Raw genomic sequence first — 24,558 nt, forward strand, 5'->3', positions numbered from 1 at the left:
TAATTTTTAGCATAAATAATTTTTGTACAACACCACTTTTAGTTTCCCATTGCAAAGGCATCTGATGCATTCTTTTCTTTCAGACATGTTAGAGCAGCAGGAAATTTTAATGAGCCATAGGATTAAGATATGCTTAAAATAAAGTGTTGTCATGTGAGAATCAAGTACTTCTCTTTATACCACATTTTCCCTCAATAAACATTTTAGTCCTCTGGAGTGAGAGAAAGGAAAAGAAAGATAGAAAAGATAAGTTTCTGCCTGGAAGATAATGTTAATATGGATAAAACATCTTTAAACAAGCTATATGAAATATGCAGTGCTCTTCTGCAGATAAAATAGCTGCTATATTTATCAGCATTCTCTAGTGTCTTAAGATTTCTTAGTTAAGTCAGTGCTTATAAAAGGTGCAAGACTGACAGCACAAGAATATGAAGTCCTTTGTCTGTCTCCTGGAAAAGTACTGAGTAGGCAGCAAAGTCCTGGTGCTCTTTTGCTTTAAAACTATTTGTCATCTGTGTCACTGTTGAATTGACTGCATGGTTTGCCTTTGATTGACAACAGTAATTCAAGGAGCATGCGTCTCTCTGCACTGTAGTACCATTATTTATCAAATGAGCATGGAAGGCAGCACTAAAAAGTAAAAACCAGTTTCTGTAGCTGTCTTGTGACTTACAGCACTGGCCCATGGAAAGAACCTGATGTTCTGGGAAATGCACTGAGCAAGCACAAATCAGTTCTCCATCCCATGGGCAATGAGGGGATGCTGGCACTTGAGTGTGATACAGGGCCATGCACATGGGCCATGGGGCTGGTTGTCTCTGGACAAGAAACATGTCAGGCAGGCTGCTGAATGCCTGGAAATCCAGTAGAATGCTTACCAAAACGGACTGGAAGAGCTGGTGGCATTATATTAGTTAGAGATGCCATTCGTTCCTTGGACTCAATCCAAATTCTTCATCTGGGTGCTACTGCACCCACAGTTTTGTGCTGTGGAAGTTTTTCTCTGAAGTAATGGACTGAAACTGCAAAGGGATCCCATAGAGCTGGAAAAGGATGATAGTATCCCTCTTGCCTATGCCAAAAGCTTAATAGGCATCTCAAAGTTTCTATGATAAATGCCAATCTCCTGCCAGCTGGTGCATAGAGTGCAGTGTGTGCCAGCTGGGCTGGGTGCAACAGACTTGTTACATCCCAGCATATATATTTCTTACCCACTTCATGGTATTTTGTCTCAATTGCCAGCATTTCTGGAGTAGAGGATTCATCTGCCAGCATCCCTGCTCCTCTGTGAGGTTTGAAGAAAAGATTCACACGCCTGTTAATATTCCAATTTCACACTCCAGAAGCACATTCCTGTCACTAGTGATGCCAAAAAGGTTAGAAACAATTGTGAAGAGGTGTGGAGGTTCTGTTTCAAACCTGTAGAGAACAATGCCAAATTCAGGAAAAGGGGAGTCAAAAGCATAGGGCTGTGGATTGGCCAATACCAGCAGTGATGGACTGCAGTTGTCAACCAAACCCTGCAGATACTTAGAGTGAAGCAGATGGCAAATTTCAATACATTCTGCATTATGAGGAATGTGCTTTTTTTAATGAGTTGCTAAAATCTGCAGTGAAAAATCGCAATAAGCAAATAAATCATCTGCCTGGATTGTCTGTCACCAAAGGAGTAAGAATGATTTGGCTGCACACTGAAGCAGCACAGTAGTTCTTGCACCCCTGATATTTATTTAAAGAGTTCAGAATGGACCACATGTCTTAGAAGTTCAACTAAACTTGAGTGAAATCCCAAGATGTAAACTGCACTTAGACAGAATTTTCTTGCCTGAGGGACTCTTCAACATGCTGATTGCTCCTGCAGCCTCTGACACTATTCCATCTGCTCCATCTGTTGTTGTCCGGTTAATACTGGGGGAGATTAAAGCTGTGCTCTAGTCTACTGAAAGTGCTTTTCTAATCTGATTATAGGATCATTGATAGAACTGCATGTAGTAGAATGGTCCTTCTGTACTACAAGCACAAGAAAGCAATTCTTCCCTCTTTGTATTTTTTCCAGCTTCTTGTTCCCTGAACTTCTCTGCCTGTCAGGTGAAGATCATGACATGGTCTGAAAGCATAAAGCTTTCTCTTCTTGCTGTGAGTAACATCAGCTGAGGTGGCAACCACTGCCTTTTCAGTTAGGAGCTTAAACTCTGTTAACCAACATAACCCTCTAGCACTCTGTGTTTATTTCTTGGCAAGGGGCATGAAGAGGACAAGTCTTGCTCTGGCTTCTCCTTTCTAATGTTCCATTCAGATTTGGACTCAAAACAGGTGAATTCAGGGCTGAATTTAGTTGAAGGCAGAGTTAAGGCAGTGGCACCCTGGCCCTCTTTGGGGTGTGGTGTGGTGTCTCTATCACTGCTGAGCCACTTCTGCAGGACTTACCTCTTAAGACTGTCCAAAACCAGTGCAAAAAATAAGTTCTGGACCTGCTGTTCCTGGGAGCTGAGGGTGGGCTGTGTGCTGAGACTGTTTAACCTGACAAACAGCTTCAAAAATATAACCTCTGCTTTTTATATTAATCCCTAAGGCCTTTAGATCTCTAGCTCTGCACCAAAATGTCTGAACGCTCACTGAGTGTCAGTATGTTCATTGTACAGCTACATTTGTGCAACCCACCAAACCAATGCTACACACATCCACTGCAGAAACATGCGGAAGGGTGTGATCCAGAACAATATACTGCAAGCATACCTCAATACTCTGACGTGCTGAAATGGTCTTTTCACAGCTCTTCCTAAATGCTTTGACACTCTGCACTTCTGTAAACTCTCTGCTATTTTGAGGTATACATTTAGCATAGTTTTCTGAACCCATGGACATTTCTGTGACTGATCTCCAATTCTTTCCCTCACTTAGCCAACAATATCCCACCTGATAACTTTAGTTTCAGCTGCCAAGGGAAACAACAAAATTAAACAAAATTTTGGTTCTGTCTCCCATATATGTCCTAACCTGTTTTTAAGGGCTGTAAAGGAGGTGAACGGATGAGTGGGGAAACAGAGTTAATTGAAGGATGGGCTTTTTAAGCGAAATGTTTATCTTACACCAAAGCCACTGACTTAGTTGCCCCTTATCTTGCATGAAGGCATGCTTGACTCTCTTTTAATGCCATTGCAACAATTTAACTCCATAAAGGGAAATAGCCTTTAGTTGCTCCATACTGGCACGGGTGTGATTACAGTGAATTGGAAAATATGTGAGAAAGGAAGTTTTTCTTTTATGCAAAATCTTACCTTGAAGAAATTAGAGTGAGTGAAGGTTCATTCAAAGATGCATTTAGGACTTTTGCATGAGTTTGCACTCTTGGAAGCAGATAACTGAGAGGCAGTAGTGACAGATATGAGTACATATTAAGACTATCATTATGATGCTAAAAGTTTAAGTGATATTAGGATCAGTTCCTTTAGCTTTGAAGCAGAGACCATAATTTTGCTGAGGAGTTTTGGATCAGGCCCTATAGACTTATAACTTAATAAAAATCCACATATGTTATCTAACTCTTCAGGAGGAAGCATGGATATGTGATAAACCAGAGCTACAATATTATAGACTGCTAAATACATTCCCCAAATACGGAGGAGTTCACAAGAAAGTCTTTGCATTCCAACTAAATGAGATCCTGCAGCTCTATAGGGAATGGCTTTAATTGAAAAGTCACATTCCTTGCCTCTCATGTAAATAAATCACAGCGCTTGAATTTGCTCATAGCTTCTGTCTAGTTTGAGGCCAACACCACTCCAAGGTAATGCTGTAAAGGTTAACAGTAATGCAGTGGAGGCAACCTTCACATTAATACATTCTGTAATATGCAGGTAAGACAGGGGTATCTCAAGCTGGGATAGGGATTTTACTTCATGCCAAGCTGATCTGAACTGAAATATATGTGTGTTTACGGATACTTGAAACATGAGTTAGTGCTCCATAGCAAATTAAGTAATTTTAAAAGTTGATGGAAGACATAACATAGCAGATTGGTATGAAATACTCAAGTGTTTAAAGAACAGGTAAATTGGCCCAAAAGAACCAAACCACATTATCTTAAGAACGCATTAATACAGTAAAAAATAAATGCAGTGGTAATGCTGTATTTGATTGGGAGTAAACATTCAGTAGGATATAGCAAGCTAGGAGAAAAACTCACCTTCTTAGATAAACTAAAAATACACTAAGGCAGTGCTTTTGAGTTCTTACTGAATTGCATTTTAAAATGCAGTCAGTTGCAAAAGCAGACCTGCCTCAGTGAAGATAATAATGATATTTCTGTTTCCCTCACTATTTCCTCACTTTATTAAAAAAACCCAGCCTTCAAGTCTTCAGTCACTTAAGAAAATAAGGATTATTATCTTAAAATTATTGTACCAAGAAAAAAATATGCTTATTTTTTAACTGCTTGCATTACATGTGTTAGATGCTGGACAAAGCAGCAAAATACATTCTGAATATACACATGAAAGAAGTCCTTACAATATAAGATAAGCAGCAAGTAAGGAGTGCAATAGAAGTTTTCTGAATCATTCTCTGAAAACATGAGAAAAAGATATCTAAACTCCCACAGAAACTCTCCTTCATCATTATAGCTGTTTTGCTATTTGCTATGTAGATGTGTCCTTGGTGATACCATGGGGAAATATATGATTTTGCCATATCTCCAAACCCAAAATATCCTTAATACATTAGGGGAAATTATTAATAAAGTTACACTTTGAAGTTTCTGCATCACATTTATAAGAGGGAGTTAGTTAATCTACTGTATCAGACTAGTTTATACATTGGAAAATGTCATGCTTTTCATGGTCAGAGATACACTTTGTCTTTAAATCCTCATGGCTACACATTTACCAAAGCATTTTACTTAAAGAAGTACTTACAGAAGTTTATGTTACTTTTTCCAAGAACATGAACTATCCCATCACTTAGCTTTATACAGTTTAGGCAGGCAGCCTAAATCAGTGCTCTGATCTTTCTTTACAGCCAATGGATAAAAGCTGATTCAAGCAAGTTTCTCCACTAGTTAGAGAGAATTTTGGATTAATTTCTGACACTGACACTTAACTCTAAATATAAATGAGCATCATCCCCTGTTGCTCGTGTAATGGAAAAAATACCTGCATTTGGTTGAAGAGCAGGATGCATTATGCTGTAAGATGACAGCAGCCACAGAGAACCAGCCCCCTTGAGCCCAAGAAACACAACTGTCTGGGTTTCTGGATTCAGAAATTATTTCTCTGAGGAACTCTCAACAGGCAGTGTTTCCCGTTCATAAACACTGAGTCTATGTGTGAAAGAACTAGAATTTTATTACAGAACTTAGAAAACCACATGCATTCCATGGTATCTTTGTCAGCAGTCCATAACTGCAGTTCCTTTCCATTCTGGTGATCAACAGGCAAGTATCCTTAACTGTGTATCTTTTTAGGGTTTGTCTATCATATAATTTAGTTCCTGAGTTCACTGCAGGCACTGGATCCTGTGCCCTTGCTGTCTGAATTGCATGTATACTAGTTTGCTTTTGGGGTTTCTTTGACTGCAAACCAACCAGAGCCACAGTCACAAAACTTTTATGCAGTCTCTGTCAGGGAGCACCCCCCACTTCCAGGGCTGCATCTTTACCCTTGCTGGTTTTTAGTGATAGAAAGTCCTACAATGCCTGCCTTCAGTTCCAGACTATTAAAAATGTCAGTTAAGTGGCCTGCAACACAACTCAACCCATATTTGGACTGAACTTCACTTCAAAAAAACTCTTAGAAAAAACATTAAATCACTATGTCTCAGGGCAACAAGGTTACTACCTAGACAAAACTACCTCTAAGCCTACTTAAAAGAGACTACCCCTGATCAGCAATTTGCTTTGGGCAATGGTTAATTCCTTGGGTTGGATGCATTTAGCAGTAGGGATGCAACCTAAGCATACTAAACCCTGTATGCAATTTGTGAGTAGTGTATATTCAGTGTCCTGAGGTGCAGGCAGACAGATCTGTCTTCAGTTCTTTGTGCTGTTCATTGGTATTACTTTCACTGTTTGGCTACATAGAGGCTGCAGAATTCAACAAGTAATACTGCTCATTTTCCATCAAAGGCTTGCTTTGACAGAATCCTCTACAGATGTAAATCAATAGTGTACAGGACTTTTCAGCGGAGACGGTAAGGAAGTGGTGCTTCTCAAAGCAAAAAGAATTCTCTTTTCTCTTATGTCAGTTATGCGTTTCTAATCAGTGCTGAATTTATGTTTATGATAATTCCCAAAGTGTATTGTAGATGATCTGGAAGAAAACTTCTCAAAATAAGCTCCTTTTAGAAGCTTATTTAGAAGTCTCTCACCCAATACTGGGATGTGTCAGGAAGCACCTACTATCTGAAGTTCTAACTAGGTGGAGCTCTGGTGAAGAAAAACTCATGAAAGGGACTTTTTTCATTGAAAAAATGCTGTTTCAAACACACTGGGATGTTTTGATTAAAAGATTGAATTTCAATGACATTTTCAACAGTATTTTAAATCGTATTTCATTTTCTTTGTTTTTGTTCCAATTTTAATTGTAGTCTGCTTTCTTTCCAGCTTGTTTTAATCTCACTGAAGCTTCAGTTCTTTAAACTCTTTAAAGATTGATCTTTAGCTGTATTATTGCATGTTACATTTACAGTGACACCATGAACCATCTTGACACCAACAGAATAAATCATTCTGATGAATTGTAGGATTTTCTAAAATGCAGTGTTTTAGAATTCTTCTTCCACATAAGTTTAGAAATGGATGTACACCACTGGGCTTTAGGAGAAATGAAAATGTCAGGCTCTTTCACTGGAAGAAAAATTGTTAACAATGATCTTAATAGGCAGAGAAAGCCATTCTGTATCTGTCCACTCACTGTCCATTACCTTGCAGAGGGCACTGCATCCCAGCCTTAGGCAGAGAATTGAGTTGTCTGGATGAAATTGGGGTTGTCCAATACACCAGTGTCCCAGCACACATTGTTGTCACTCACAGCATATCTATAACCAGAAGGAGGTTTAATGTGGTGTAAGGATACAGCATCTTATATCCAGATTGGTAAGACTGAAGAGAGGTGAGATTTGTATGTAAGTTACAAGTAAGAAACTCTCCATTTAACCATAGGAATAGAAAGCATTTTAGTAACATAAACAAAATAATTAAAGGCTAGAGAGTTTTTGGAGGATATTTAGCACTGTGGTGAGGTACCTCATTATGCTCAAAATTGTCCCCTGGGTTTTACAAGGCATATAGACTGAACACAAAAAGGAGCAGCCATGAGGAAGTACTTTTGGGATGGGAGTTTGAGACACAGGGGAGTAGAGGCTATATATGAGGTTTCTTGCAGTAATAGGAACTGTCATGACCCATCTCGAGGAAGCTGAGTGGAACAGACAGCCTTTCAGCCCCAAGCACCATGACTCTCACTGTGGCAGGTAGGTAAACATCTGGGCAGGGGTGCTGCCCTTGGGCTCAAGGACAGTGTAACTAAATCAGGTCATTAAATGTGCTGTATAGACTCATGAGGCATTAGGATTGCTGCACTACAGCTTCTCTTAACCACTTTTAGGCAGAGACGATGTTTCTCAGTTTCTGTGATAATGCATTAGATGTTGCTACTGCGTGCAGGAAAATGCCTGCTCAGCTACACCCCAGAAGAGGAGGCATTTCAGAGAAGTGGTCCCCATGGCACACTAAGTCTGATGGCTGTTAAGTGTGATGCTCTGGAATCCCTTAGGGACAGAAGGTGGATATTTAAATAGGAAATGGTTGTTATTTCTCCCATCTTTCCTGTTCTATCTCATGCAAGACTTTTGAAACCAAGGTAATTTCATAAATCTTGATTAAAATAATATCTAAGCTTCTTCAAAATGCTTCTCCTGCAAGCTGGTCACTTTAAGCAAGCTAAAGAAAAAGTTATGTTCTCTCAATAGAAAGTGCACTCTCTTCACAATTCTTATTGTTCCTGACTGAGAGTCCTACTAATCTTAAACTGAAGCACATTGGGGATCCATAAAACTTCACAGTATGCAATATATTTCAGAAATACAGTTCATAAGCTCTGTTTTTTTGCAAAGCAATATTTGTAAGCACAAGATCATTCTGTGCACGCACATCACTCACAATAATATTCAAGGGAGGAATCAAAAAATCTAGGCAAACAACAAGCATCAGCCTGGGACTGAACTCTGCCATGAATTCAGCAGCACAAAAATATTGCAGTACCTTTTCCTTCTGTTCCTGCAGCTCAGTGGTCCAATTCACATCATGCTTTTTAAGGCTACCAGCAGAAGATTTTCCTTTGGTTTTGGTGAAAATTCCTATAAAATACAGCAACAGCTGTGTAGATACAAGCTATTTTTATGCTGTAAAAGTGTGAGGACTATAAAGAAGACTGTCAATTTTATCTACTGGTTATATTATGGGAAAAGGTTGACAAATGGAAAACATTTCATTGCAAGGTTGGTCCGTAGAAATATTCTTTCACTGAGCAGTGAGGCTTCTCCTGTGCTTTGAGTTCCACAGTAGATAAAACCCCTCTGTAAGTATGAAGCCACTTCTACGGCATTCACTTTTACACAAAACCCTGGGAATGATTTCTACCTTATTTAATGTATCACTAGAGAATGTGCTAAAGAGGTTCAGGAACAGGCCAGTCATTGCTTAACTTCAGTGTTAAGGTTTTATTCTCTTCTACTTTGCTCCTTTGAAATGAGACATGTTGTGCATGGCCTGAGGAAGGTACAGCCCGGTCTCCTACCGATCCTCTTTGTGAACTTGTATGGGTGGTAACCGATGCTGAGAAACTTTTGCTTTCATGGGGAAGTTTTATAGAAGCAAAGAGAGAATAGAGATCTCTAGCTGGAGCTGTCAAACCACACTTCTGCCTCAGGAGCACTCTGGCAAGTGTAGGACTACTCTTAGCCATCAAAGGATACAGCCTCTTCTGAAGATAAGTCAGAGTACCTAACTCCACAGCCCCCATCACTGCCAGTGCCACAGGTTGCCTTGGAAGCATCTGAGGTCTCTAAACTACAGAACATTAAGCAGCAATTAGTGAAGTATGTTGTCTACTAAGGGATGCAATCCTTTTAAATTGTAGGACTTCTACTGAATTCAGTACTGATTTTTGAATTGTGATGGAAATAACTATTGAAGAAAAAGTAGTAATTTCTTCCTGGAATTTTAATCAGCTCAGTCATAATTGCAGTACATCTGTTTTACTAGATTATTTGCTAACACATATGTGCATGCACACATTCTGATAGAATAAGCACATGCTGGCATTTCCCTGAGATGTTGACAGAAGGGCAATACGTGCAGGTAGGCATGCTGCTCTCCTAACTATATTGTTGGTTTAACTCCCTGCGTTACTTTCAAGGACTGAGAACACAGTAGGTCAAAACCACAGGTCATTTAGCCTTATGGCTGTTGTGATTTAGAATACTTTTTTAATGCTTCATTGCAAGAACAAAAGGAAATTCCTGCAGTAGTGCTGAACTAGCCACTATGTATCATTGCCTCTATTCAAAATGCTGATTTAATTCAAGCCCTTATGTGTGGGGTGCTATCTGGTGAATTTTATTCCTAGATACATCATCCTAAAGCTACTGCTCTGTGTTTAATTTGCAGCGAGTAGGCAGATTACTTTTTATTATTTACTCCAAGCCATAGATTTTCATTAGCAGATGCCAAAGAACAGCTGGTTTGCTCTGTGATTTACACAAATTCTGAAACAATTCAACACATAAATTCAATCAAAGCACAATTTCACCATGAAAACATCACTTACGATCCATTGAGCTCATATTCTTCAATGATTGCATTGCCTGCCATAAGTAGGCAACCACCTACAGATCAGTAATAGTATTTGTGGGAACCCTTACATATTCTGTATCTAATCCTGAATGCCTGTGAGATAGTACCTTGCACTGTACGTTAGGCTTCCTAAAGCCAACAATACTGAATTTGAGCAAAAAACCTGTTTGAGACAAAACATTAAGTACCACAGATTTGTTGTAGCCATTCCCTGAAACTCATTTCTGAATAGCACTTACAGGCAGATTCCTAAGGATGCCAATTTAGACTCAACAAAATGTTAAAGCAGTGACTAGAAAATTGCAAACCTCTCATCAATCTGCTGTGCTTACTTTCCCACTGAAACCATATTCCAGATTCTGCATATGCCCATAACTTAAAATAGACCTGGAAATGGTAAAATACAAGTCCAGTGATGACTACATCCCCAGGTGTGTTCAGATCATCTGAACATTTCTGTTTACAAAGCAGTCAGCAGCATTGTGTAACAAAATATAAATCACTGTTGCCTTTCCCCTTGATAACTGTAAAAAGACAAAGTATGTACGATCACCATAATCACAAGTATATTACTTATGGAAAATAAATGCTTGGCCTATGCTTGGCACTGATCCCTTTCCAAGGTGATAAAGGGTAAAGCTACTTAAGGAATTGATACACTAGACAGAAAAATCAGCTCCTGCCTGCACGCCAGGAGAAGTTCTGTTAGCAAAACTCTGCACATCTTGGAGACAATTATTCAGAATTAAAGCTGCATAAATAATAGAGGATTAATTTTGGGATAAATCAGAATGCTTTGCTCAACTTCAGAATAAAGGGTGAAATGCTTCATTTATGGCTTATTTAACCTTTCTCATAAAGCTTTTTTCTGTAATTGTTATCAGTCAGAAAATGAAAAATTATGTTTTAAAAAAAGTTAACCATTTCATAAACGTAAAAAAAAATTCTCATGTGAAAATTCTTTTTAACGTTTTTGATTTTCCATCATTTAAATAGAAACTCTCTACTGAAGTATTCAAAATATCATTTCTGCCGAATACATTGTTTGGTGGGGAAAAACTATTGTCATCTACTCTTTTTGATTCATTGCTGGCAAAAAGCTCACACTGTCAGAGAAGCTAAGATCACAGTGGGGTGGTTTTCTTTTCTACTTAGCTCTTATAGAGCTCTGATTGCTTAAACTGGCTCAGTTCACCTGGGTTATGACTGGGTGGCACAGTGCAGGTGCTTGAGCCCATCCTGACTCTCAGAGGTCAATGCTCCATCCCTGGCAGTGTTCAAAGCCAGGTTGGACAGAACCTTGAGCAATATGGTCTAGTGTGAGGCATCCCTGCCCGTGGCAGGAGGTTGGAACTAGATGACCTTAAGGTCCTTTCCAACCCAAACCATTCTATGATTCTATGACTGTATCGCAGTTACAAGATACGTCCATGGAGCGCCATCATTGACTGTCATTGGCAGGGTTGTGACTGATTTTCCAGTCCAACACAGGCAGTTCATCTGAGAACTAGAGCGGCTGATAGCTTGGGTCAGAGAACCTATATTTTAAGCCCAAATATTTGATCACTTCTGATTAAATCTAGCTATAAGAGTATAAGATCTGTCCCCAGTTATAATTGCACTATGTCTTTTCTAGCTGTGGAGCTAGCTGGTGGTATGAGTGTTGTTTGCACCTGTGTAATTTCATTGTTTTCCTGAATGGTAGCTTATATAGCTGCAGAAAAAAAACCTAAACAACAAAATGGTGTCAGAGCAGTCTGATCTTTCCTGAGACTACTTCTTGTGCTTTGCCTGGTGTGTCTTTAATTTGCAAAATGTTAATATTCTACCATGTTCGCTGTCAGTGTTTTTCACAACCTAATGACTTATGTTTTGACACACATCCTGATAACTGTCCAATCCATCTTCTTTCCTCTTTATACCCCATTAATCTTAGTTACTGTTTTGTGCATCTCACTAAATAAATATTCAACATCATCGGGATTTTATAAGACAATTAATTTTACACATTACTGCCAGAACGTTTTTAACTTTTAACCTTTATGCTATAATTTAACCTTTCAGCTGCTAAAGCAATTTTGTTGCTTTACTCTGAATTGTAATTTTGCTAGTTTCCTGATAATGATGGGCACAATCACAACACTTTTGATGTGAAGACGCTAGAATTTCCTAGGGAAGGTATATGAGCTTGTTGCTTTAATGTGTGGTCTAGAATTCAATGTAGAATTGACAATTTTAGTGTTCCTGGTAGAACTGCAAGCTCTTTGCCTAATGTTCTAATGATTTGGGTCTTTTTCTACCCATTTTATGATGGTGACCACTGAGTGAGCAGCCTGACAAACACATCCAGGAATATGTTTGCTCTTTCTGTATGTATAAACTGAATGCATTTCTGTTATTCTATGTCAATCCACTGCATAAGCATTTGCACCATTAAAGACCAATAGAAAGGATAAGATAATGGAGACATCATTCAACACAACATATAAAGTTGTCTGCTAGCCTGTTGTCGGATTTCAGACTTTCCTAATAAAATGCCATCAGTAACAAACTTTATACCTCCATTAATACCTGAGCATAAGCAATAAGATGTGAGTGCGAAGTGTGATACAGCAAGCTGGATTTTACGGTGCACTGAAACCAGCTGAATTCTGTAATACAGAATTCTGTATGCTATAGAGACAAAGAATCAATTTTTTATCCAGACCAATTAAAATCTTTAATATTTAATGATGTTAGCATTTTGTGGGCTTAATTTTTATATCAATATACATATTTACATTAATGATATTTAACAGTTATTAAATAACTACTGAATAATTATTTGTACAGCTTGTAGGTAGAGATAGTTACTTTAATAGCCTGGGACTTCTCCTGTGAAGGAGAAAGCTATGGAGCTTAGTGCATTATTGCTCCCATAGCAGAGGCATGCTGTAAAAAGTACAGTTTATTGCTGCAAGAAATCCTGCTGACCAAATGTAGAATGCAGGTTTTATTAAAGCCAGAAATGAAATTCCTAACAGCAGATCCTGGGTAGCATCCTCTGTGAATTGGTATTGATCCTTGTATACACCATAACCATCTACATCTCTGGATAGGCTGTAATGTTCAAGTCACTTTCAGTTACTGGGATCTAAATCTGTTCTGCAAGTAAATTAACTAGAGCTAGTGGTCTGGTTTACCAATTATTACCTAAAAAGTACAGGTATCATTGCTAAAGACACTTCTGAAGAAAGCACAGGCTTAAGGTGTTTCATCAGTCACTATGGACAAGGAGAGGGTGCAGCATTTGGAGGAGGAGAGCTTGTCTGCCCTGAGGGTAGGAGGTTGTCTGGCGTGCAGACCCTTGTTGTTTTTCCAGTGGAGCTGTGGATCCTAAAAGGTGAAACCCACAGACTGGAGTTCTGCTTTTCATAACTACATTTTGTAAATCCCTTAGAAATCATTCATAGACATTTTGGGGTTCAGAAATCACAGTTGGAAAACAACCCAAAACCAAACAAGAAACCACCACCACCAAACCCCTGTGACTGATTCAGCTAATTGACAGAAGTAAGCTGGTTTGGAGTAGGTGCAGCTGTGAACCACACAGCACTGCACAGGAGATGGGCATCATTGCAGCCACTGAGATGCTGAAACATCCTTAAAAGGGTCCTTGGGCCCAACTTGGCTCCACCTCTCCATCCTCCCCATTCCACACTTCTAGGATGTACTGGGGCAATGAAGCTCTCACAGTTCTGCTTTCTCTGCGTGTCATCTAAGGTACACTGTTGTCAGCATTGGAAAAATAAATGACAGGTGGCATAAAGTCAAGTCCTTGCTGTCCAAAGAGACTCGGTGAAGGAGGGAAACTGCTCATCCTTCCCTGCTGAAGCAGGGCATGCATTTGCAGATGATGGGGCAGTAAAGCATAAACTCTCAGGAACAACTCTAATCTGCGTTTGCAAAGCTGGGTACCTCAGAGCGCTGCTCAGTGGCTGCAGAAGTTCAATGCTAACGCAAAAATTGTGAAATGAGGACTAGCTTGATTAAGTGTAGGTCGTTTTAGATGGCGGGAGCATATTCAGCTTATGTCTACAAGAAGGTTTTCTGACAGACTCCTGTGATGAAATGTTCATCAGCATATTTCTTTCTACAGTATTTGCAAAACATCCCACAGGTTTCTGCTTTATTGACCTTCCATTTCAAGCATTCAAGGCAAATCAAGACTAATGGTTGTATTACCATAGAATCATAGAATGGTTAAGGTTGGAAAGGACCCACCCCACAAGTGTGTCAAGGTCCCTCTGGATGGCATTCCTTCCCTCCAGCGTATCAACCGAACTACCCAGCTTGGTGTCATCGGCAAACTTACTGAGGGCGCACTCAATCCCACTGTCCATGTCACCGACAAAGATGTTGAACAAGACCGGTCCCAGCACCGATCCCTGAGGGACACCACTTGTTACCGGTCTCCAGCCGGACATTGAGCCATTGACCACAACTCTTTGCATTCAGCCAGCCAGCCAGTTCTTTATCCACTGAGTGGTCCACCTATCAAACTGATGTCTCTCCAATTTAGAGACAAGGATGTTGTGTGGGACAGTGTCGAACGCTTTGCACATGTCCAGGTAGATGACATCAACTGCTTTACCCTTGTCCATGAGTTCCATAGCCCCATCATAGAAGGCCACCAAATTGGTCAGGCAGGATTTCCCCTTAGTGAAGCCATGCTGGCTGTCACCAAGCACCTTGTTGTTTTTCATGTGCCTTAGCATGCCTTCCAGGAGAATGTGCTCCAAGATTTTGCCAGGCACAGAGTTGAGACTGACTGGTCTGTAATTCCCCGGGTCTTCCATTTTCTCTTTCTTGAGAATTGGCCTTATAGTTCCCTTTTTCCAGTCATTGGGAACCTCGTCTGACTGCCATGATTTTTCAAATATGATGGCCAGTGGCTTAGCAACTTCATTTGCTATCTCCTTCAGGACCTGAGGACGGATTCTATCAGGTCCCATGGACTTGTGCACATTCAGCTTCATAAGATGGTCTCAAACCTGATCCTTCTTAATAGAAACTTAGTTCAGGATAATATGATATATTCACTGAATTTCTGCATAGTAATTTCTTTTGGCAATAGGCCTTATATATTTTAACATCCTCGGCTCTTGTCCATCATTGGTATATATATTTCATTAATATGAGACTATCTGAATGTGCCAGTTAGATATTTTTCTGTACTTGCACAGCCTATATCAATTCTTAAAATAATAAGGTCAGTGTTCCTCATAGTGTGGTGTCAGTTGTCTGAATCTTTGACAAAAAGTCAGAAATGTGTTTGCACTTACACACTTAAGCAGACTCATAAGCCAAATATCTTCATATTCAGCATAGAACCAAAACTCCCAATGTTAATTTGAGTAACGATGACTAGGTGGCAGATTGATATATTAATTAAATATGTGAGTTTGGCTGTGATAGTCAATTAACAGCTCATCATTTAAAATCTAATTCTTTTTACTTTCTTTACTCAGTTAACTAAGTAATTTAGAGAGGAAATTCTGCATGAATAACCACGAATAATAGCAAGAGCCATCTTCCAATTAAAAAGCCTGTAACCAACTGAATTTAACAGAGACCGGTCAAGCAGTGGCAGCTCTTTCCTAGCAAGTTTTTCTATAGTGGTCTTTGTACGTGTCAAATTTACGTTAAATCCATGCATCTCCTAAAGTATCAGGTGGAGCAAATGATGAAAAATCGAGACAAAGTTAATCAAATATTGCATTTTGAAAGCCAAACAAAACTACAGATATGCACCTGTGTGCCTCTAATGGTGTGTCTACAAGGAGATACTATTGCAAAACACAGTAAGAATTACACATTAAACCAACATTATTATTCCATGTTATCTTCCCAGCTGCCACTCAAGCTCAGAGCTTGTCCTGAGTTTTGGAACACAAATGAGACGAGTGTATCTGAGCTCTGCTTATGATTTTGGTCACTGCTACTAACGCTCCTCTGAAAGCACAGAGTGGTGGTCATAGTGATGGACAGATGGCAGGGACAGCAGCGATGGGAAAGACCACAAAAAGAAGGGTATTTCCTGACATCCTCTGTCTGTGATGCTGATGTCCCACATACTGAACCACTGTAGCGTGCAGATACACTTGGCTGAACTGACATAGACTCAAGAAGTCCAAGACTAATTTAAAACAAAGCTGAGTAAATATTGAAGTTTGAAGTTTTGATTTTCTTTTTTTTTTCCTGGTTTCTTTCAAACCTTTGCTTTTTTTCAAAATGGATGAAAATTTTCTTTATGGATAAAAATTTACAGGTTTGCAACCTCAAAATTCCAGGAAGCCTTAGGAAAAATGGTGTCAACATAAACTGTTTCTTTTCTCCCCAGGTTGAGCCACTGAACTATAAAATCAATTATTTTCAGAGATTTAGTACTATAATGAGTCACAGGGAAAACAAACAGAATATTGTCTAAGTTAAGTTCTGTCTGTGTCTGAAATGTCTTGGAAGTCAGGTACTGGCAAGGAAATGAAGCATGTCTCTTCCAGCGTCCCTGCATCTTCCAGCCAGAGTGTTTGATAAAGCACCAATAAACATAATTGCCTTTGCATATCTCTGGTACAAAACCCAAAAAATATGTACCGAAGTATGGCTCCCATTTTCCAGTGAGTTATTTATGTGTTCCTCATCATTCTATGGGCTATATAATCAGGAGCTGCATCTTGGAATTCACAGCAACTCTTATCTATGCGCTGAACATTTATGGGATTTATTGCAATTTTTATAGATATGGCAAGTAAACATAAACTGAGAAAGTGTCATAAAATATAAAACTCATCAGCAGATGCTGATTAAGGAGAATTATTATATAAGCTTTATATTTTTTCCATTTAAAGTTTAGCTTTGCTGGTTTATTAGAAAAGGCTTCATATGGGAAAGGCATGATGCAGCAAATATAACATGGAAAAGCAGAAAGTGGGGCACTGGCAGGAATAAATGGCTGATACAGACCAAGTAGATTGCTTCACTGGGGCTGTCCTACCTCGCCAGCTGTGCAGGTTGCATCTACAATACACTACAGGGTCCCCCCAAGGGATGGTGACAGTAATTCATATTGCCCCTCTCCAGTGTGGGGTCTAAATGAAAGCAGATGACAGATTCCAGGATTCATGGATATCAGTGGAAACACATCCTTTGGAAAACCTTTAATCAGACATTGTTCACTGGAATGAAATAGAATGAAAGAATAAAAAAGGAATATTGCAAGAGACTATTTGATTTGGCCTACTGAGCTACGAATAGCACTTTTATTATAGTGAAAATCTGTGGCCAGGGTCATTCGTTGCCAATGATCACTTTCAGCAGTCACAAAATTCAACTTTGCTTAATTCTATTTTAATTTCATACAGCTGCTTTGGTGGGTCACCCCACAAGATGTGAGGAGCTGATTCAGACAGTGTAGAGAGGATCATGGGGACTTCAAAGGGCAGAATGGAGGGTGTTTTTGAGGGTATCAGTCTTTGTGACCAGGGCCAAAGGGACTCAGTTGGATGAATCCTACTAGTCTATAGATACATTTTGCAATTGCATTTATCCACCATTTTTTCATATTGCAAGGATCAGCCTTCAAATATTCCAGTTCAAGGAAGAGATGCTGCTGCCTGGACTGTTTCATTTTCAGTGCTGAACTCCTGTTTCATGCCTTCACCTGATAAATATGGGACTGAGAAAGGACGTCTGTGAACCAAAATGAGAAGCAGAGCTTGGGGACAGAATGTTCATGCAACGAATTCCTGTTCACTGAGCTTTGGCCCAGTGAGCTGAGCTCTGGCAGAGTGTAAGCTGCCTTTGCAGTCAACTGCAAAAGAGTTAATGACTGTGTCACCAGAAGGAGCCTGTATTTCTGCAGCTGAAGTTGTAAGCGATGGCTGTTACAGGCAGTGGTTTTGCTGCATTAGGAGCTACACATTCAACTATTAAAGTAACCTAATTGCTGCTGAACAGAAGTGTTAAATACACAGCAAGTTCATTTCCTGCAGAACCGAGTAATTGCCATGTGCAGTTTTACACTTAGAGGGTCAGATTTTGCTACATTAAAATTCTGCAGTTCAAAAGAGATTGGCTTTCTTCTAACACAGAGCAATTTGGCTCCTGCAGAGGGTAACATAACCAGCAACACTCTGCTGCAGCACTGACTCAACTGCAGTATTTCTCCGTTACTGGTCAGTATAAATCTACAGCTGAGGGCTTGATCCAAAGCCATGTTTCTGTCACTGGTTCCAATAGGCACTGACTCAGGACCTAAGTTAAAAATCTGTGCTGAAAAACCAGAGAGCAGAGCATATGTCCTACACAATGCAGCTGACTATTTCTATGCTCAGCAGCTGATAGTGTAGGGCTGCAATATTGATTTGTGTTACTGTATTTTATACCTAGTATGTTATAAGATTAATTTTGTGCTACTCAGCATCTGCTTTCTCCTTGGGAAGTTTTGTAAAGAATTCTGCTGACTATAAAGAATTGACTTTTCCTTTTGATTTTTGCAAACCAGCGAAACAGATCCTTTATACCCTGCCCTTCCAAAGTACAGCATGACAGACACCGCTAAGATGATTATACTATATACTTACATGTGCTTCTGTGCTCACAGGGTAACGGCTAAAGTCTTACTAGTACAGGTCAGCATCCTTGTTCAGTCTTTCTTCTCTCACGTACTTCCAGCCAACATTACTGTGATAGATTATTATTCTGCTGGGGCAGGCTTTGGCTCCTGCCCGAAAGAATTATATAAATCTATACCCTTTTACAGATGAATATTATATTCTTCTAGCACTTACTTGTACTTTTAAATGGGAAATAACAGGGACTGGCTATGGGTAAAAGGGTAGAGATTCAATTCAATAAATAAATGTATAAATAGCTCAATAATAAAAAATATGTGATGTTGCCATGAATTAAATTTGCCCAGAAGGAATTTGTAGATTTAGGTGTCTATTGATACCAGTGAAGTGTTATCTAATACTGATACCTAGTATCTATTACTGAATCAATACAAGCAAGACTTGGAATGTCTGTGATTTGGCTGTGCCTCCCTTTGGGGGCCATTTAGGAGCTGGCTGTGTGTGATGAATGGCAGGCAGTGTAAGAGGTCTTTACACAGCTTAATACCAGCCACTGCAATGAGCAGGGCTCACTTCAGAGAAGAAGGGGAGAAGTAAGTTGCATCATTTGGAGGCCTGTCATAAATTCTTTTCCCTCTCTTCAAAGGGAAGGAGCTGTGACCCCATTTGTTTATGGCCAGAGCAGTTTTGTGCTGGCTTTGAAAGTACTGTGTGCTTCGTTGCGCTGTGTGGCTCTGTGCGTTTTTGTGCCTGCACTGTGCAAAAGGACATAAAGCCCCTCCTTTTCAGCTTAGTCACTGGACTAAAAGCAAGAGAGATGTGCATAGTACACTCTCAGTCAAAACGAAAAGAGGAAATGAAAGCATTGCTGCTTTTTAAAGTTTAAACCACACTGTGTCTCAAAGGCAGGGGCAATTGCAGATGCTTTTTAAGGAGCTCTGAATATATTTCTCATGAAGGTCCTTATACAGGTATTTCCTCCCCATTGCTTCAAAGTCATTGGTCATTGTGGCAGCAAAAGCCCTGTTTTTTGCTTTAGGGAGTGCCCTGTGGTGGTAAAGCTGAGAGAGGGGTAGAATTACAGTCAGAAAAAGCTAAATCAAGTCATCTCTGCCCATAAACAGTCATGTCTGAGGTTTCTGCAGTAGAACCATACTGACTTAAGACCTGCAAAGGTCTGTCCATTTTAGCTGGAAAAGTGCCCAAGGGCTGGATGGTAAATTTTAAGATGAGGGTGCTTATTTAGGAATCTGGAAGCTCTCAGGTTTTAGTCCAGAGAAAACAGAGTAACTGCTCTTCTTCACCAAATATCTGTGTCCTTCTCAGAGCACAGGCTGTACTCTGTGCCATAGAGGACAATTCAATAAAGCTAGCAGTGTGTGAACAAAATTGTCAGGGCCCTTATCTCAGATGACCAAACTGTACACGTAAGTAATCCTTCAGCCCTAGACACTGTAAATAAAGAAAGGTCAAGAAGCCTTGACAAAGGATCTATGGCAATGTACTATGATCTCAATAAAGGCTGCTGTAAATCACTTTGTCTGACAATCGCTCACAAGCAGAAATGGTTTAAAATCACTAAGATGAAAATAACCATGGGAAAACAGGCTGCAGACAACCAGAAGTTGGTGGTAAGTCCTGGGAGAGGAGTGCAATATATTTATTACAGCACCATAAATGAATACGGTCCTGCAGAGGTAAATAGACTGTAAATCTGATTCTACCTGCAGCTAACAAGGCTCTCAGAGCTAGATCAACTACAGCTGGGGATTTCTCCATCAGAGATAATCTCTATCCATGCTACATTCTCAGCAACTTTATAGCGGAAAGTAAAACAGTTCAGTTCTCCTGGAGTATTTTTCCAAGGATTTTTTCAGTGTTATCTTCTTCGAGCCACTTGTATTTCCAAATCAGAAAGTTAAAGAGATTCATGTTATCTGACCTTAGGTATCTAAAAGTTACTGCCTGAGCCTGAATGAGCCTCTGTGGGCTCCAAGATACGCCGTTCTGCAGGGCAATTCACCCAACAAATGTAGCTGAACTGACCCTTTCTGTTGAACACTTTGAATATAGATAAGACTTTAGTCCAGATTAAGACTTCTCAGTTAAGGTGATGCAGTTCTTTACATGTGAACTAGCTATTTCAGGTCCAGTGCTAGTCCTTGGAAATGAAGTCAGTGCTGCTTCCAGTGGAGCCACAAGAGAGGTTCAATTCATCCCAAACTTGACATCTCTTGGTCAGACACCAAAGCAGTTTTCTAAGCCTTGTTGGTTGCATTGACAGACTCTCCATTGACTGCAGTGGAAACTTGAGTGCTTAGATCAGCTGTGTACATCTAAAGTGAAATTCAGGTGCCTAAAACATGGGCACCTGTTCTGAGATATCCTAGGTTGTCCAGAATATTCATGTATGAACGACAGTAGGATACGTGGTTTACAGAAGACTTGTGTTTCTCTGGAGGGGCAGTAAGTAGCCATGTGGAATAACCTCAGGCACCTCAGACAGGAGCGTACCCTAATGTTTAGGTAACTGAATACAACCACTTGACTTCATATGAAAGTGAACTGAATTTGATCCCTAACTGCTTGTGTTAGGACAAATCAGTCCCACCTGTTGTTGCGTCTTTTCTGTCTGTGAGATCTGCAGGCTTTATATCTTGAAAAGTCTAAGTCCTTTTTGTGATGTTAACCCCCATTTCTGTATATTTCCATTTTTAAAATTACTGAAGCTTCCAGCTGGCACCAAAAGGGCCCCACTGAATTTTCTCATGTGGGAGGCCAGTCTTACTGCATTCTTCTCTGTCATTTATCAACAGAGTCATACGCATTGCTCTTGAATTCAGGTTTTCATATACTTATCTACAAGGCCTACAATTAGTGCAGGCTCTGTTACAAATCATCCGAAATGAAAATGATTTTCCCTAATCCATGCTGTGTATCTCCTTTTTCTTGCATTTATCATTCACTCCATACACAGATCTCCTGCAGACACGCAGGGAACAAATATGCAGTGTGTAACAGAAGATTAGTTTGAATGTGTAATTTCAGAAAGTTAAAACAGCAGGATCCTTGAATTAACATGGAAGAAGATTCACTATCAGAAGAAAAGAAAACTGAAACTCATGGTGATGGAGCACACTTTTTATTGTTGGGAGTTCCTGAAAATATACCTGTTTGATAGTTCCCAGATCTATTCTGGGTCAGGAGTCTCAGTACATTTCTCATTACAGAAACAGTCTGAGCAGAAAGAGCTTACTAGTAAGCACAGCATATTACCATCTTCCACTCGAGATGCAGAAACCCAGAAGAGGAGCCAGACCCACAAAGACATCAATGTAAAGACCTCTGCAAGTTTCAGCACTTTTGGGGACGACTTGATGGTGGCACTTGATTTCTATCGTAATATGGTGAAAAGATAGCTTATCAGCATTCAGTGTGGCTTGCAATCTCACAATAGAAATGGAGAACAGATTGCTGAAGAAATGATCTCCCAGTAAGCACTAACATTGCTTTCTGAAAGATAAGCCTCAATTACATCCCTAATGACCTGTAATTATGAACGCCATACTCATAAGGTCAAATACCGAGACGCTTGTTCCATATTTCGACAAAGTAATTTTTGAGTCCTTTACGCTTTGGTCTATAGACAGGGAAAACAAATGTTAATGGAACCATTGCAGAATATCTTTTCATCTTAACTCTGGGCTTGTTTCCTTGAAATTAATGTTGGCAGTTAATAATGAGACAGGTATTAATTACATTTTGAAATACTGGGTTTGACATACAGAGGTGGGACAAACTGGTACTTACACTGAGCACTGCTGGCAATTATACATAACCTTATTTTAATCTTAATTCCATTCATTATAAAATGTATCATTAGTGTGGAGACAATAAATCACTTATAGATAGTAGAAAGCTTCATTTATCTTTGTAGAGCTGCTGTACAGGAGCCTCATCTGAGCGAAGTGCTAAGTAATTGCAAACAAAAAGAGGATCTACTTGCAAAAGTAAATTTGCACAAAATATTTGCTTTTCAAGATGCTATTCTGTACATGCCTTTATTTATACCTGCTTGTTATTTTTGAAGCAAAAAATGTTCTAGGTTTTAAAAGTAATTTATTTCAGCAAAGAACATGACACCGGATACAGAAGGGAGTGTACAATAGCTGCAATGGTGTAGACATGGCATTGCTCACAGAGTTAGAATAATGCAGGGTGTGGGGCTTGCCCCATGCACTAGGTACTTTTTGTATTAACGGAACACTGAATAAACAGCATCTACAGCAAACAGCTTCATTTCCCCTATCCCCAATAGTGTAGCCAGTTACAGTCCTACAAAAGGGACGGCTGGATATTCCAGAAAATGGAGCTATCTAGCTCCCTTGATAAATAAACCCTGTGCACCAGCAGGTATCTACTCTTCCACCCCACTTACTTCCATTTTTGCCTTTTTCACTCTCCAAGCCCCTCTGGCTCCGTTTCTTCACTGCTGGCCTTACCAAGCCTGTCCCCAGTCATCCTGCCTGTGGATTCACAGCAACCATGCCAGACTGACTGTGAATGCTCTTTATACCACAGCCTCTGAATTTATTCTCTCCCTGGACATCTGAATATCACTGAGGTCACTGAGGTTGTGTAGTACCCTCTGAAGTTTACAGACCTGTAATTAAGGGTCAGGTAATAAGGTAGGCTGAAGCCCATGGCAAAGTAGCTCTTGGTTCTTTCAATTTCAGTCAGTGTTTTGGGATGAAGGGATGTTTACCTGACACTTTACACCCTATATTATTGGGTGTTCTGTTTTTTATTTTCAGGTTTGCTTTTTCTTCTTTCAGACACTACTTTTCTCTGCAACCACCAGAGGTTTGGTTAACCAGTTCATTACCAGCGTCTACATACTGTATCCCCTCCTCGAGCTGCTGGCAACAAGAATAATTAAAGGGTGCTTGCCATCATACCAGACTGCATTTAGATTTGTGCCTATAGCTATGGGGAACACTTCCAGCAGTCCAAAGACAGCAGGATGCATGTGAGTATCACTCATTGCCCATCCAAATTGCTCTGCCTGGCTAACAGGTTAGCAGCTGGTGAGTTGACTTTGTGACACAGGGCAGAGCAGCAGCTGTGACAGAAATACATCTGACAAAGCTGGGTTCTGCTGGTAAACCAGCGTTTTGCACATGGGAACTTCCCTGCTCTGAACCTGAACCTTTCATGTGCTGAGTGGGCAGCTTTAGCTACTACTGTGCAGTGGGTTTGTGGTCCCTGCTTGCACTTCTTTAGCTAATTGCATGTTCTCATCTTTTGGTTCCTTGTTATTCAGATTTGTTTGTTAATTGTAAGGATTTGTGTTTCAGTCATATTGCAATAAAAGAGAAGCTCCCTAGTAGAACTCAGCATCTGTTTAACAGTTTGTACCAGCAGTACGCAACCAGCGGCAGCACAGGGTGAAGAACACTCTGTTCCAAAACTTAGGAGAACAGAGTAAAAATAAACTACCTGAGGCTGTAGCAATCCCAGCCTTCTGAAAACTACTGTAAGACCTGGAAAGGTCCCACACTGAGTCATGGTTTACAGAGATAAGAAGCATTTCCTCTTGGAAATCTGCGCTGGAACTGAGCTCGTGCCCCAGCGTGGTGTATGAGGTCCAGAATCACAGATCACAGAAGTAAAACTACCAAGGATTTTCTCAAGGCCCTCACTTGAGCATAGCAGGATACTGTTATGGAAAACTGTCAAGACCAGAGTTTACAGTGGTTTACTTTAATTACCTGTGCACGCAGTGTAATCACCAAAATAACCGAGATAGCTACAATTATTGGCCATACAATTTCGTGCATCCATGAAAATACATTGAAGTACAAATTCTTGCATTTGCTCTAATTTGTGCTAATGAAAGAGCTTGGCACATTTGCTAGCAAGTCTTATGAAGAAGAAGTTTCAGAGGGAATTCAGAGCGAATCACTGTAATATTTTCAAATCAGAATAATAAATCTGACTTTATCACATTAGAATTAATAAAACTGTTGTTAGTGATTTGATTTTCCACTACTCTGCACCTGGTGTGGAATATAAAGATAGATTTTTCTTCAA

This window comes from Lathamus discolor, chromosome 1, assembly GCF_037157495.1.
Source record: "Lathamus discolor isolate bLatDis1 chromosome 1, bLatDis1.hap1, whole genome shotgun sequence".
NCBI classification, from domain to species: domain Eukaryota; kingdom Metazoa; phylum Chordata; class Aves; order Psittaciformes; family Psittacidae; genus Lathamus; species Lathamus discolor.